The 16149-nt window shown below is 41.5% G+C and overlaps 1 pseudogene; it reads right to left on the bottom strand.

Moving 5' to 3' along the window:
* Positions 1-7828: 7828 nt before the first annotated feature.
* On the bottom strand, positions 7829-9157 carry LOC103346351 (cyclin-dependent kinase 8 pseudogene; annotated as a pseudogene).
* Positions 9158-16149: the final 6992 nt, after the last annotated feature.

Here is a 16149-nt window from a genome sequence, read left to right on the forward strand (position 1 = left end):
TCTCCGCTTCTGATCCAGCTCCCTACTTATGTGTCTTAGAAAGCAGTGGAAGATGGCCTGAATGTTTGGGTCCCTGCCACTCACAAGGGAGACCTTGATGAAGTTCCAAGCTCCTGACTTTGGTCTGGCCCAGCGTTGGCCACTGATCCCATTTGGGAAATAAACCACAAATGGAAGATCCATTTCTACCCCTTTCTCTGTTGGTCTGCCTTTCAAATAAATCTTTAAAAAAAGAAAGTAGGGGGCCAGTGCCGCAGCTCACTAGGCTAATCCTCCGCCTTGCGGCGCCGGCACACCGGGTTCTAGTCCCGGTCGGGGCGCCGGATTCTGTCCCAGTTGCCCCTCTTCCAGGCCAGCTCTCTGCTGTGGCCCGGGAACGCAGTGGAGGATGGCCCAGGTGCTTGGGTCCTGCACCCCATGGGAGACCAGGAGAAGCACCTGGCTCCTGCCATCGGATTGGCGCGGTGCGCCGGCCGCAGCACGCCAGCTGTGGCGGCCATTGGAGGGTGAATCAACGGCAAAGGAAGACCTTTCTCTCTGTCTCTCTCTCTCACTGTCCACTCTGCCTGTCAAAAAAAAAAAAAAAAAAGTAGGGGCTCATGTGTATATGTATGTGGGTATGTGTATGTGCATATGTGTTTCAGTATGCATTTACAGTTATGCACCACTTAATGTGAGGACAGATTCTGAGAAATGCATTGAGGTGATTTTGTCATGCAAACACAATAGTGTGAACTTAAACAAAGATGGCTACAATGTCAATGTCAAAACAAGCTCATGGGGCCACCCTCGTATATGTTGTCCATCACTGACCAAAATGTCACTACGCAGTGCATGAGTGTATATTCACATAATATACATATATACTGATATACACACATAAATCTCTTTATCTATGGTGGATTCATGCTCTGCTGATTTAGCTAAGCCAAATCTCTATTTCTTAGAATCCCCTTCGTTGCACACTTCTGAGTAAGCATGAGCCACGAGTTATGTTTTGTGTGAGATGTGGAAGAAGGCTTGGAGCAACCAGCAGTGTTTTGCACTCTCCAGCTGGTGCAGGGCACAGATGCTGTTGCAGCTCATGTGTGCTGTCGCTAGATCTTGTGCTTGTGTTGGGCCCTCAGCTTTGCCAACTCTGTATGGATCAGCTCCTCCCAAGCCTTCAATTCCTGGCCAGGCTCCCGTGCAGCTCTTGTGTAGGACACCAACTTCTGAAACAGACAAGCTGGGGGCTTGGAGATGATAGGAGGCAGAGGACGGCTCCAACTCGCCTTGCGAGTTCCAGTCCATCTTGCCCTCCCCACTTTCTCTCTCTCTTTCCTGACTGCCCCACAGCTGGCATCAGGCCTAGTGAAACACGTAGAAGTAACTGTCTTACATATACGGTTTGTGAAGTCATACCTTATCCTGTATCAGTCAGAATGAGCCATTCCAACCTACATAATTTGCCATTCAAAGAAAGGAGACCCAAGAACCCAAAGTGCTGGTTTTCAATATTTCAATAATAGTGAAACTAATCTCTCCTTTGTGAATGTCAGACTGTTCCATGCACCCCCGAGGTTCCGTAAATGCTGGATTCTATAATGACGATGACCTGTTTGTCCACAGGGCATGGACTCTGATCTATTTTCGTCTCCTCTAGGATCAATGATGCACATTAGTGAGGTGACTGATAGATGACAAGGGTGGCTGCCTCTTGACCCCAGATTAAGCAAAGCCATCTGGCCCTTAAGGGAATGGAACCCATACTACTGACCTCAATTAACACCAGGCCTTAACCAATTGAAGAAATAAAAGCAGCAATTAATTCCAGTGTCCTCTTCCTTGTCACTACCAATTGCAATATCCTATTCTGAAATCCTGGGCAGGCTACACTGGAAGACACGTTAGCACGGAACCATCATTATAGCAACTTAAATGGTTGGAGCAGATCATATTTTTTAACTGCCTGATCGTAGCCCTATCCTCAAAACTGTGGCAGGACAGATAAGAAGAGAAGCAGAGAAACAATGCCACAGAACTGTTTAGTTTATGAAAGTTCATGGCCACCATCTCTCACCCCGACTCTCCTCCCCTGCGCTATCTTCCTAGTTGACTGCTTGGAAAAGGAAAGCACCATCAAAATTACACTTGGCTCACGTTCAATGAGTTCATGTTGCTGGTTCAGTTATAAACTTCAGTGTTGAGTTGGGTTTCATTCACCCGAGTCATGGAGTCGGTGGCCTTATTTATACTTTCTGCTGTTGTTCATTTCACTTTGACAGTGTTGGGGCTTGGGCAATGACACCCGAAAGTGAAGGCATAAGAAGCCGTCTTGGAAGCAATGTTTCCCTCTGACCTCCTCCTGTTTACCTGTCCCTCACCCCTCCTTCTTCCCCTAGAAGAACTGCTGAAACCAGAATCTCATCTGGAAGGCAGCTCATAGGCACTAGCATCCCTTTCCCCAAAGCCAGATAAAACCTAAAATGTCATCCTAACTCTCCCTGGCTTTCTGTGTAAGAGTTGATCAGAAAGAACTTCTTGGACCTTCCTTGTTTGTCTTCTGCAAAACTCTCACAAGTGAGGAACCAGGAAAAAGGAGCAGAGTGGCCTTGCTAGCTTCCCCCTCAGTCTCGTGCCATTGTTTCACACACGTTGTGCTCAATCACATTTCTGCATAGCTGCCCGTGCTTCATCAAACTCCAGCATGAAAATGGATAACTCACTTAAGGTCTTCCAAATCTTCATTTGGAAGACTTCTAGACCATGTGAAACTATGATTTAATACATTTTTGCAAAAATTTATTTTATTTATTTGGAAGGCAGAGTAACAGAAAGGGAGACACGGGGAGATCTTCCACCCCCAACTCACTCCCCACATGCCTGATGACTGAACCGGACCAGGGGAAAGCCAGGAGCCTGAAAGTTGATCCTGTTCTCCTGAGTGAGTGCAGGGGTCCAAGCATTTGTACTACCCTCTGCCTGCCTTCCCAGGCACGTTAGCAGAGAGCTTGGTCAGAAGTGGAGCAGCCAGGGAATCACTGTCTGTCTGCTCGCTCCTATAGGATGTGACATTGCAGGTGGCAGCTTAACCCACTGTGCCACATCACTAGCCTGGATTAAATACATTGTATGTCTTTTCTCTTGCTAATGTGGCTATTGCCAGTCTATTTCATCAGACATAAGGGTTTGAACTTCCCTACAAGAGCAGTGAGGAGCCAGAGGAGATGTCTTACTGTGAGTAATAGTCCTTCCACCTAGGCAATTGCTTCTGTGGGTTACATCTGCTTGTCTGCCATGCCCAGGGCATTAATTCCAGATGACATTACTAGCACATCCCATAAATGCACTTCTTGATGGATCTGCTCAAGTGTGTTTTTCTCTAGTGCCCTGTGGACCACTGAAGACAAACACTAAGTCTCACTGGAGAAAAGGCACAAGAGAAATACTGCTTTCTATTTCCGAAGGTGTTTTTCCCCCCATTTTAGCTCATGTAATGTTATATGTCTCTATTAAAACCAGCTGTGCTTTTAGCTGCAAACCTTTGTGAGATTCACTTATCTATATAGAAAAATGAGTGCCAGTGTGGAGAGCGTGTGGAATGATGTGGTTTTTGTGCTAACTGCTGAAGACTTCAGAAATGGGCTTTTCATAGTGGTAGTCTATAACAGTACCCAAAGATAATCAATCAGGCCTTAATCGCTAGACCTAGAAATGTTATCTGATTTGCTGAAAGGATGTTTGCAGATATAATTGAGGAACTTGAACACAGTAGATTGTCCTGGATTACCCGTGTAGATTCTACATGAATTCATAAAACCTTATAAGAGAGGTTCAGGTAGGGGCCGGCGCCGTGGCTCACTTGGTTAATCCTCCGCCTGCAGCGCCGGCATCCCATGTGGGCACCGTGTTCTAGTCCTGGTTGTTCCTCTTCCAGTCCAGCTCTCTGCTGTGGCCCAGAAAGGCAGTGGAGGATGGCCCAGGTGCTTGGGCCTTGTACCTGCATGGGAGACCAGGAGGAAGCACGTGGATCCTAGCTTCGGATCAGCATAGCTCTGGCCATGGCGGCCATATGGGGAGTGAATCAACAGAAGGAAGCCCTTTCTCTCTGTCTCTCTCTCTCTCATCTCTCTCTCTCACTGTCTGTAACTCTGCCTGTCAAATAAATAAATAAAAATCTTAAAAAAAAAATGAGAGGTTCAGGTAGAGAAGACACTGATAGATGGTACTATGAAGAAAGATGTGGAGATTGGGGTCAGGTAATTGCAAGCCAAGAAATGCTGGCACCACCAGAAGCAAGAGAAGGTACATAAAGATTCTCGGCTGGCACTGTGGCGCAGTGGGTTAACACCCTGGCTTGAAGCGCTGAAATCCCATATGGGCGCTGGTTTGAGACCCAGTTGCTCCACTTCCTATCCAACTCTCTGCTGTGGCCTGGGAAAGCAGTAGAAGATGGCCCAAGTCCTTGGGCCCCTGCCACGCAGGTGAGAAACCTGGAAGAAGCTCCTGGCTCCTGGCTTCAGATTGGCACAGTTCCAGGTATAACAGCCAATTGGGGAGTGAACCAGCAGAGGGAAGACTTCTTTCTCTCTGTCTCTCTCTCTCTCTCTCTCTCCCTGCTTCCCTCTCTCTCTGTGTGTAACTTTTTTCAAATAAATAAATCATTTTTAAGACAGATTCTCCACGAGAGCCTCTGGGGATGCAGCCTTGCCAACACCCTGAGGTTGGTTCAGCATTGCAGATTTCAGACTCCTGGCCCCCAGCACTGTGCAACAATCAATCTCTATTGTTTGAAGCCACCAAGTTCATGGCAAATTTTTCCAGCAACCACAGGAAACTGATACACAAAGCATAGCACAGCCTAGTCATTTCCCATTGAAGCAACTACTCAGAACAGATGGACAGCTCCCCCTAACCCAGAACGGAAGAATTCTGACCAAAAATATTCTATTCAGTCCATGTAGTCTCTGATTCTCTCCCAGGAAAAGCTGAATCAGCACACAGTCGTTCTTCATATAGTTATGTCTTCAATCCCAGTAAAGACCTTCTTGATGCTAATTCTTTGATAAAATGCTGAAGGAACTGTTCAACGCCAGCCATTATTTCTAATACAGTAATGATAATGAATTTCTGGTACAAAGATGACAGACCAATGCAGGATTCTACCTCTCTCTTCTCAGAGACAGCCCCTAAGCTAGCAGGAAACGGAGAACAGAAACTCTGCATTAGCTGTGAGTGAATTGATTTAATGTATAAAGAAGGAGAGACAATGGTTGGAAAGATCACACAGACATTTGGGAAGAAGTCAGCACACCTGTGGCTGCAAATCTCAGACAGTAGGCAGCATGCATATAAAGAACAAAACCAACAATCCTGTTTTGGAAAAAGAATAGCTCCAAGTAGGAGTTACTGTCTTTCACTTGACACTGGACTAGCAGGGGAGGTAGACGCCATAGCAAGCAGGGTTACAGCAAGCAGTGTGAAAGTAACACCAAATGCAGAAAATGAAATATGAATTTGAAGCAGTCTTGCAGCTGCTAATCTTTCTTGGATGGAAGAAGAAAGTTCAACATTTTTTCCATAGAACCCTGTCATTAAGGCCTCATTTGAAATCAGTGAAAATTGCTACTGTCCTAGAATAGAGTCTGAATACCTCCACACCTGAGAGACTGGAGCTTGGTATGGCACATCTTACTCAAACATAGAAGCATTAAGAATTAACGTTGCCTCAACACACAATTGTACAAAGAAAATCTATACTATATAATGTAATATTGATTAAAGCAAGTATAAAATAAAATACAATAAGTTCTCAAAAGGATCAGAAGACAGTGAAAAATAAACCTCAGATAAATACTTCTTTTGGCATAAAGCAGATAAACATCATTACAACTCATGGCCGCTTGAATAAAAAAAAGTTATGAAACTTTTAAAAACACCTGCTGAACACAGAGGTGGCAGCATTCATAGAAACTTTAGTGAAAGCACATGGAAACACAAAAGTGAGCTGGTTGAAGGAAAGGAGTTGATATAGTAAGGCTTAATGCCCAATCACACAAAGAGTTCAACAAATAAAAAGTTAAAATACTATAGTTCATCAGGAAAATATGCAAGCACTATGAACACTAATAAAATGAAAATATGTGCAACTTCGCTCATATAAAATAACTTTTAAATAGTCACAAAATCATTAAAACATTTATAAGCATGTATATACCAAAAAAGTGACAGTGCATTTTATACTATAATCATATATTATAAGCATATGTACATTTATATTAACATACATATAGTTTGCTTTATATAAATATAACATAGTATACACATGCATATATATTAACTTCCATATATGAGAGGGAAGCAATGCAGAATTTTTCTTTCTGTGTCTGGTTTATTTCATTTAACGTAATGATCTTCAATTCCATCCATTTTGTTTCAAATGTCATGTTTTCATTCTTTTTTATGACTAATATTCCACTGTGTATGTATGTGAAATATACATGTATGTGAAGTGCACATACATGTGTATGTATGTGAAATATATACATATATCACATTTATTTCATTCAGTCATCAGCAGATGGACATTTGGCTGATCCCATACCTTTGCTATTATGAACCGGGATGCAATAAACTTGGGAGTGCAGCTATCTCTTTCATATGCTGATTTCATTTCTTTTGAATATATTCCTAGAAGTTGGACAGCTGGTTCATACGTTAGATCTATTTTTAGTTTTTTGAGGAATTGTCATACTGCTCTCCATAATGGTTACACTAATTTGCATTCCTACTAACAGTGTGTATTAAGGATTCCCTTATCCTCACTAGTATTTGTTATTTTTGACTTTTGGATGAGAGCCATTTCTAGTTGGAGTGAAATGGTACTTCATTGTTGTTTTTATTTGCTTTTCCCTGATAGCTTATGATACTGAGCATTTTTCATGTGTATACTAGCCATTTGTTTCTCTTCTTCTAAAAATTATACATTCAGAGACTTTGCTTATTTCTTAAGTAGATTGTTCATTTTGTTGTTGAATTCCTTGAGCTCATTATATGTTTTGGATATTAATCCTTTATCAGACACATGTTTTCCAAATTTTTTCTCACATTCTGGTTGATTGTCTCTTCACTTCATTAATTGTTTCTTTTGCTGTGCAGAGGCATCTTAATTTGATGTAATCTCATTTGATTTTTTTTTTGATTTATGAAAAATAAATTTATTACATAACACCTTGTTTTTTTAACAATGTTCAATTTTTTTATTCAGAATACTTGTGTCATTCATGTAAAATAGTTTGATACAGTACATTGTATGTTATAGGTTTTTTTTCTTCTCAAAAATTCTAAGGCTCACCTATTTCTTCTCCTTTGCTGAAATAAGGGCACCCTAAAAACATGCAGACAAGTTTTAAAAAAGAAAATTAACTGAACAAAATTTTAACAGCACTACACCAACCAGCTTTAAAATCAGGACAAAATATCTGAATTGGATGCTGCACCTTTTTAAGGGAGTAATCATTCATGCTTTTTTCATCTTAAAGCATGCTCACAAATCAGCAACACCAATAGGAAAAATAAAACACTGTCTATGACAATCATTTTAGTTTGGTTGCTGGACCAAACAGGTTTATATCAATGACAACATATTTAATTACTATCAAATAGCAGCTTTAATACCAGTCAAGTCATAGACTGAAAATAAAAACAAACTTATAAATTGGAAATTAATCTTTGGGAGTCTTGAAACCTTTCTGGAAAACTGTGGCTTTTTGTACTTTCAAAAAAATCCAAGCAATATTCTTGGTCAAAAACACTGATTACAATGTAGAAAATGAATCAACTCACTGATAAAACACTAAAAAGAAAGGTGTACCAAAATAATCTCACTTTGAGCTTGGTTATTTTGTTAACATATACTGCAAGTTTCAAGTACCAATTAAACTTTGTGTCTGCGTGTGTACTATTGGTCAGATAATGTTGTTACACTGAAAGAATTCACCACATACAACAACGAATGCTTGCCCCTAGCACATTTCACAGCTTCAACTGCTACAGACTGTCACTGAAAAAAAAATGCATTGGTCAGTCTGAACCATGTCAAGTAAACTATGGAAGTGGCAAATCCACAACACAAACTGCGCTAGCACTTTCTCTTCAAGTCTAACTCCAAAATAGGTACAACTTGGAAGCCACTACTCCAGTCTGTGAAAAGTGGTGGAACTTGGCTACTGGACATTTTGAAGATGTGGTTGGACAGTACATTCTCGCGGCCCATACCAGGTTCTCGCGGACAGCTGCACAGTCAGCCCTGCAGCATTAGCAACAGTGCATTGACAAGATTCCGACGCAGCTCAGTACCGATGTGTCTGATGTGAGTACTGTGGAGGCTGCTAGGAGGTAGCTGAGTACCCCATGCTGCTTTGGGGCTGTGATGTACTTGGTCCAGGGTTGGGATAGGCAGCATGTGGATTGGAACGCTGATAGTCTGAGGTCATGATTAGTCCACCTGAGATAGTGGTAGGAGGAACAACTCTCACTTTTTTCAAAGGGGGTCCCTGTGTGTAACTGCTGTCTTGGTTCCCATTGGTGTGGTTATTGCCCTACTGCTGCTGCTGGGTTTTGTCTCCTTTGTCATCAGATTCTTATTCTGTTAAAAATTCACGTTTTGGGTAAGGGATTTGACAACTGGCAAAAACATCTGATGTAGGCAGTGGGTCTTCCAGAAAATAGGGATCCTGCATAGCCTGTTGCGAGGTGATTCGCTTTATTGGGTCCATGGTAAGCAACTTTTGAAGCAGGTGGAATGCTTTACTGTCTGGTTTAACTTTATGCTTTTCTATATACTTGATAAGGCTGCAGTTGGTATTCGTATTGCTTCTGAAATCTTTCATTAATGCTGAATGTTCGGGCATTTTTTTATATCTTCCCAATCTTTATCTGCAGGAAATCCCATCCCAGCTGGTCATGGTGATAAGGATTACTAGTTTTGATGTCCTCTTGTCGACAGTGAAATATTGGTTCTGACATTAGTAGTTCTGCAAATATACACCCTATAGCCCAAGTATCAATAGCTTTGGTATGATGTTGCTCCAAGATGTAGTTCTGGGGCTCGATACCAGAATGCTACAACCAACTTCAATTGCCTGTGTTTTGGGGTTCTTATCCAAAAAGTCATGGCCTATGCCAAAGGCTGAGAGTGTTTCTTTTTGGTTTTTCTTCTAATTGTTTAAACTTCAAGTCATATATTTAGATCCTTAATTCATTTTGCCTTTTTTTTTTTTTTTTTTTGACAGGCAGAGTGGACAGTGAGAGAGAGAGAGACAGAGAGAAAGGTCTTCCTTTTGCCGTTGGTTCACCCTCCAATGGCCGCCGCGGCAGGCGCGCTGCGGCCGGCGCACTGCGCTGATCCGATGGCAGGAGCCAGGAGCCAGGCGCTTTTCCTGGTCTCCCATGGGGTGCAGGGCCCAAGCACCTGGGCCATCCTCCACTGCACTCCTGGGCCACAGCAGAGAGCTGGCCTGGAAGAGGGGCAACCGGGACAGAATCCGGCGCCCCAACCGGGACTAGAACTGGGTGTGCCAGTGCCGCAAGGCAGAGGATTAGCCTAGTGAGCCGCGGCGCCAGCCCCTTAATTCATTTTGAACTGACTTTTGTATGAAGTGAAAGTCTTCTTTCAAACTTCGTTAAGCTTCAAACTTGTGTATGGAAATCCAATTTTCCTGATGGGTAATGTGGATATTTTGGTCATATTAATTCTTTCAATCAGTGAACATAAGTCTGTTCATTTTTTGCATCTCCTTCCATTTCTTTCATTAGTATTTTGTCATTTTCATTGTACATATTTGGTTAAGTTTATCTCAAGGTATTTGAATGTTTCTGCAGTTACTGTGAATGAGATCATTCTTATGAGTTCTCTCTCAGCAAGACAACTGTGGGTGTACAAAAATGCTAGTGATTTTTGTGGGTTGATTTTGTATCCTGTAACTTTGCTGAAGGTAAACCAATAAAAGTGACATCAAATGAATGAAGGGAAAAATCATATGATTATCTCAATAGATGCAAAGAAAACATTTGATAAAATCCAACATTCTTTCATGAGAAATACCTTAAACACATTAGGTATAGAAGGAATGTATCTCAACACAATTAAACTGGGGAAAGCAGGGTGCATTTCCACTGAGATCTGGAACCAGACAAGCAGGTCTACTTTCTCCACTCTTATTAATATAGTTCTGGAAGTTGTACACAGAGCCGTCGTGCACGAGAAAGAAATTAAAGATACGCAAGTTGGAAAAAGGAATAACTCAAATTCTCCCTGTTTACAGGTGACATGACTTTATAAGTAGGGAACCCAAAAGACTCCATCAGGAGACTTTTACTACTGACAAAGAGAATTCAGCAAAGTTGCAGAACTCTATTTTTAAGCAAACAACTGGAAAGTAACTTACATGTATGAATGGGTATTAGTTATAATTGGAAACCAACTGTACAGTGATTAAAGTAACTGAAATAGTGTTGTGTATCTTAAAAGCTAAACCCAAAATATTTAAGGCAATGTTTTAAAATGTTTGCCTTTTATTTACATATATGTTAATTCATAAAAGACATACAAATCATATATTTCTATGACAGGCTATATGTACATATATAATGATGTATGCATATGTATGTGCAAACATATTTTAAAAAATAGTTCTGGAAGAAGATAGGTATATTTTAAGTGAATTCCTTCATTTTTTACATCAGTTTCAATTTTATTCTACTACTTTAGCACATTCTAGTGTTATTCTGCTTAAGATGGAATGCATGGCATTATTCTCTTTCTCAATATTCAGAAGTGTTACAAGTACTTGTTCCCAATGGAACAACACATGGTAAGCAGCAAAAGCACCTGGGCTTGCCTTAATGCACCTGATGAAATGGACTCTGGCACTTAGTTTTGACCAGTAGCATCTAATCCAGATTCTCTCCTAAAAGCAAGCACCAACACATTGTTGCATATATTTTAATGTCTCTTCCTGGACTATTCTTACAGTTTCCTATTTAAAAGTTTCTTTTTTTAGAGGAATTATAAGAACTATCTATGATTAGGCTTTTTTATGAACTATAAAGTTTCACATCTTCACTCTAATGCATGACTAGCATACAATCAGAACTTTAAAGCCATCCCATCTACTATTTTTGATTTTATCCCAGAGAGGTAAAATTATTTTCTATGATCATGAACTAGTAAGAGAAAGACCTACACTCTGAAATTTAAGTTTAATATACTTTCCATTATGCCACATGGCCAAAGAGCTAATAAAAATATTCCAAATGCTTTTAAAAGATTTGTGTAAATGCCAAGTCCATGAAATGTTCATATATCAAATAAAATGGTTCACCTTTCCTAGCAAGTAGTTTGTAGGGCTACAACTTGACATGGCCACTGATGTCTTGGTGGTAACCAACATCTTGCCCCATAGCTGACTCTGGCAGTCATCGCAAACCCTGTGGGATAAGCAAAGTCCTTCAGAAAACTTGCTGCTCTTATCCGCTGTTTGAAGTGTCTCTTATCTGACACCTGGACAATTCCTAATGATTCCCAGTACACTATCAGAAAGCTCAGGTGCATTCCAAGTGACCATTGGCCCTTTGTCTATAAAACCTTTAATTTCTTGCCTGATGGCATGGGACTCCTTTGCCTTACAGCTGCCCAAGACACACTGTAAGTCCCCAGTAAATTTCCCTCTGTGCAATCCTGATGCATCTGCCTCATTCTTCCATCTCACAACAATTTCTGCCTTTGGCAGCTGGTTCCTCTCATAGCCTGGATTTTACTGAAACATTTTTCCATACAACATGTGAGTGGAGAATCGGCACTACGATCTGTAAAACCAAAATTTGGGAGTTGCACAAGCCAAACACACAAACCTCCATATAGATACTATTTAGTGGGCAAGAACAAATAGTCTATGTTCTCATTAAAGAGCATTTGATGATGGCTCCACTGCATGCTCATAAAAGGAATTTACTCTCTGGCTATCAAGCCCTCCAGATTAATTGTTTGCACATTCCTTGATTGTCTTGATCAAGCATTTTTGACTGATTTAAAATATCAGATGGCTTGAGTCATCAACAATATGGAACGTGCATTTTAAAGAATTGTTTTGTAGGGCCAGCACTGTGGCTGATCAAGTAAAGCTGCCACTTGTGGAGATCTCATATGGGCTGCTCCACTTCTAAACCAGCTCCCTGCTAATGCACCTGGGAAAGCAGCAGTTGATGGTCCAAGACCTTGAGCCCCGGCACCCACGTTGGAGACCAGAAGCAGCTGCTGGCTCCCGGCTTTGGATAAGCCCAATTCAAACCATTGTGGACATTTGGGGAATGAACCAGTGGATGGAAGATCTCTTTGTGTTTTCCTTCTTTCTCTCTCTGTAACTCTGCCTTTCAAATAAATAAAGAAATCTTAAAAAAAAAAAGAATTGGTTTGTAAATATTGACAGTATATATTCTGTATCAAAAAGATAAACCAACATGGAGATATGTCAACTTCAGTAATAAACCCTTATTACCAGCCATTAGAAAAGAATAAAATAAAGGTCTAAAATTTATACCCAAAATAATCAACTGTTAAATCCCAGATTCTGTGGTTCCCTTGTAAGTGAAGCTGTGATTCCCCTTCAGGTCATGCTCCTCGTGTGTGTCATTCCCGTAGCATTTACCTGGTGATAGAATTAAAGTGGTACCCTAGCTCTACCACTGTGACCTTGTGTGGGTGTCTTTTTTTTTTAATTTTTTGACAGGTAGAGTGGACAGTGAGAGAGAGAGAGACAGAGAGAAAGGTCTTCCTTTGCTGTTGGTTCATCCTCCAATGACCACCGCGACCGGTGCGCTGCAGCCGGCGCACCATGCTGATCCGATGGCAGGAGCCAGGTACTTATCCTGGTCTCCCATGGGGTGCAGGGCCCAAGGACTTGGGCCATCCTCCACTGCACTCCCAGGCCACAGCAGAGAGCTGGCCTGGAAGAGGGGCAACCAGGACAGAATCCGGCGCCCTGACCGGGACTAGAACCCGGTGTGCCGGCGCCGCAAGGCGGAGGATTAGGCTAGTGAGCCGTGGCACCGGCTGTGTGGGTGTCTTAATGTCATCTCTACAATGGCAGTAACAGTAGCTTCTGGCATAAGTAGCTCTGTGACCCAGCACTCACCCATAGAGCTTAAACTTCAGTGGAAGATGTGTAGAAATACAAATAGTTAACTGGTAGGTCATGTTTAGTTTTATAAAAAAAATGTAAAGCAGTATAGGAGAATGGAGTAGGCAGAGGATTAGTTTTATATATAATGGTGACTAGAGATGGGTGCTCTAAGGACGTGGATTGTGAAAAAAGACTAAATAAAGTGAAAATCCTTGAAGGAGAAAAAAAAATGTGTGATGTAGGAAGAATAATATCATCAGTTTGGCCTGAAAGGGGTGAGTGGCAAAGGGAAAACGAGGGAGAGGTCATTTGAGAGGGAAGTGGGTCAAGTCTTGTAAGATTTTATAGGTCACCATAGGGAATTTCAATTTTATTCTGGGAAACTGATAGGAGCCTGTCAGTTTCTTCCACACTTGAAAATTCCTTTATCTTAATTTGTCTGCTCTTGGCTTCCAAACTGTCTTCTGCTTCCCCCTACAGCTTCATCCTTAGCACTTCATGCTAAAAAGGGGGACCTTTGTCAGTAACAAGGTGGCATCCCATGAGATATTGTGTATCACTGATGATTCAATTATTACTTAACATATTAATCCCCATGTTGTTATGTGAAATGCTCTTATTTTGAATGCCACAAACTGTCCTTTGCTGTTACATAAGGAAATCAAGGAAACTTTTTTCCTTGTCTGAGAACACTATGGTATCAGCAGCCATTAATAAGAAACCAAGAAAGAAACATTTAACAGAATAGAAGAAATGAGCTAAAATTTTTAAAGTTCAAGTCTCTCCATGTAGAAATCCTTTCTCCAGTACCAGCCTGGAGAGATCAGGGTCTGGTTTGATACAGGGAGCCTCAGAGTTCCTACCCAGGAGAGCCCACTACTCAGAATATGCATCAGGAAAGGCACAGCCATACTGCCCATCTTGTGGTCTTCCCAACTCCAGTAATTCACAAAGCAGTGACCACATACTCTCCCATCCTCTGCATAGGCTACTGAATCATATGTCTGCTGAAGGGTATTTTTGCTGCATTATATTATAATTTTCCTTTGTGAATATTTTCCCCTTTCTAGAATACTTAAGAAGTGACTTCTCCACAAGAGAATGTTTGTAGATGATGGGTGAGTGGAAGAGGACACCAAGGGAACTGTAACATCAGTCACAGTATCTGTTCACCAAGCTGCCACAGCCCTCATTCTGATGTCTTAAGGGAATATTATACTCAGCCAAATTTTCCCAATAACTTCCAAATCTAAACTTGACCTTCCAGACTCCTCCTCCTCCTCCACCACCACTACCAAAAATAACACCATCACCACCATCACCACCACCACCACCAATATCAACATCAACACCAACACCAACATCAATATCAACAACATCAACATCAACACCAACACCACCATCACCACCAACACCACCTATAGCAACACATCAACATCAACACCAACACCGACACCACCAACAATGATAACACCAACATCAATATCAACACCATCACCACCACCACAAACAACAACAGCAACAACATCAATACTAACACCACCACCACCACCACAAACAACAACATCAACATCAACACCAACAACAATGATAACACCAACATCAACATCAACACCAACTTCACCGATCCAGGTGGAGAGGACAAACACACAGAAAGATGACTGTATATGAATAACATAGGCCATGTGTAAACATATGAAACAGACCATGGGATACAGAATGAAGCACTAGTGAAGACTTCACAGAGGAAAGGAATCTGGGATTTGAAGAATTGAAAAATGAAAAGAAGCTTTGAGTACCTCAAAAGCAAGAGCTTGGATGATGGTATTCAATGGAAAAGTAGACAATAAATATACTACAAGAAAGGTTTTTTAATTTAATTTTTTTCATTTAAATTAGTAATTGATTGCTTGAAAGTCATACACTGTTAGAATGGACTCTAGAATTTGCCCTATCCAATTAATTGGTTTTTATAGATAGAACAATTAGGATTCATAATTTAAAAAAAAACTTCTAACCAAAAATCCACTGTACTAACCTATGTCTTAAAAGAAAATGTTTTTCTAAGAAAATATAACATAAAAGTGGACTAGATGTCAACCAAATTAGATGTGGTAGCTGTTTAGCCTAGTTGTTGTGCCACTGAAGAACACCTGTACCCACACTGGAGTGATTCCCAGCTCTGGCGTCTGAGTGCGTCTTCCTGCTCATGCAGGTCCTATCAGGCAACAGGAATGTATCAAATAATCGAGTCCCTGCCACATGTGGAAGACGTGGATTGAATTCCTTGCTCTCCACTTCGGACTTGGCCCACCCTTGCCATTGCAGGCATTTGAGCATTGAAATAGTACATGGGGAGCTCATTTCTCGCTCTCTGTCTCTCCCTCCCTCTCTCTTTCTCTGTGTGTTCTTATGCTTCTCAAATAAATAACTTTTTAAGATATAAATATGAATAAAACAATAAACCTGAAGAAATTTTTTTTAATTTTTTTTGACAGGCAGAGAGGACAGTGAGAGAGAGAGAGACAGAGAGAAAGGTCTTCCTTTGCCGTTGGTTCACCCTCCAATGGCCACCACGGCTGGCGCGCTGCGGATGGCGCATCACGCTGATCCAAAGCCAGGATCCAGGTGCTCCTCCTGGTCTCCCATGTGGGTGCAGGGCCCAAGGACTTGGGCCATCCTCCACTGCACTCCTGGGCCACAGCAGAGAGCTGGCCTGGAAGAGGGGCAACCGGGACAGAATCCGGTGCCCCGACCGGGACTAGAACCCGGTGTGCCGGCGCCGCAAGGTGGAGGATTAGCCTAGTGAGCCGCGGTGCCGGCCCTCAAGAAATTTTAAACGATTCCAAGTAATTACTTTCAGAAAAGGGCCCAATTTCAGAGTTTTATGAGTCACTTCAATGTTTTAAAGCAAATAATCTCTCTAGGAGTTGTTTCAGAACATAGACAAATGAAGAATCATTTAATGAACTTAGCAGGAACCCAA

The sequence above is a fragment of the Oryctolagus cuniculus genome, chromosome 2 (genome assembly GCF_051225735.1).
Source record: "Oryctolagus cuniculus isolate XC-2025 breed Fujian yellow rabbit chromosome 2, ASM5122573v1, whole genome shotgun sequence".
NCBI lineage: Eukaryota > Metazoa > Chordata > Mammalia > Lagomorpha > Leporidae > Oryctolagus > Oryctolagus cuniculus.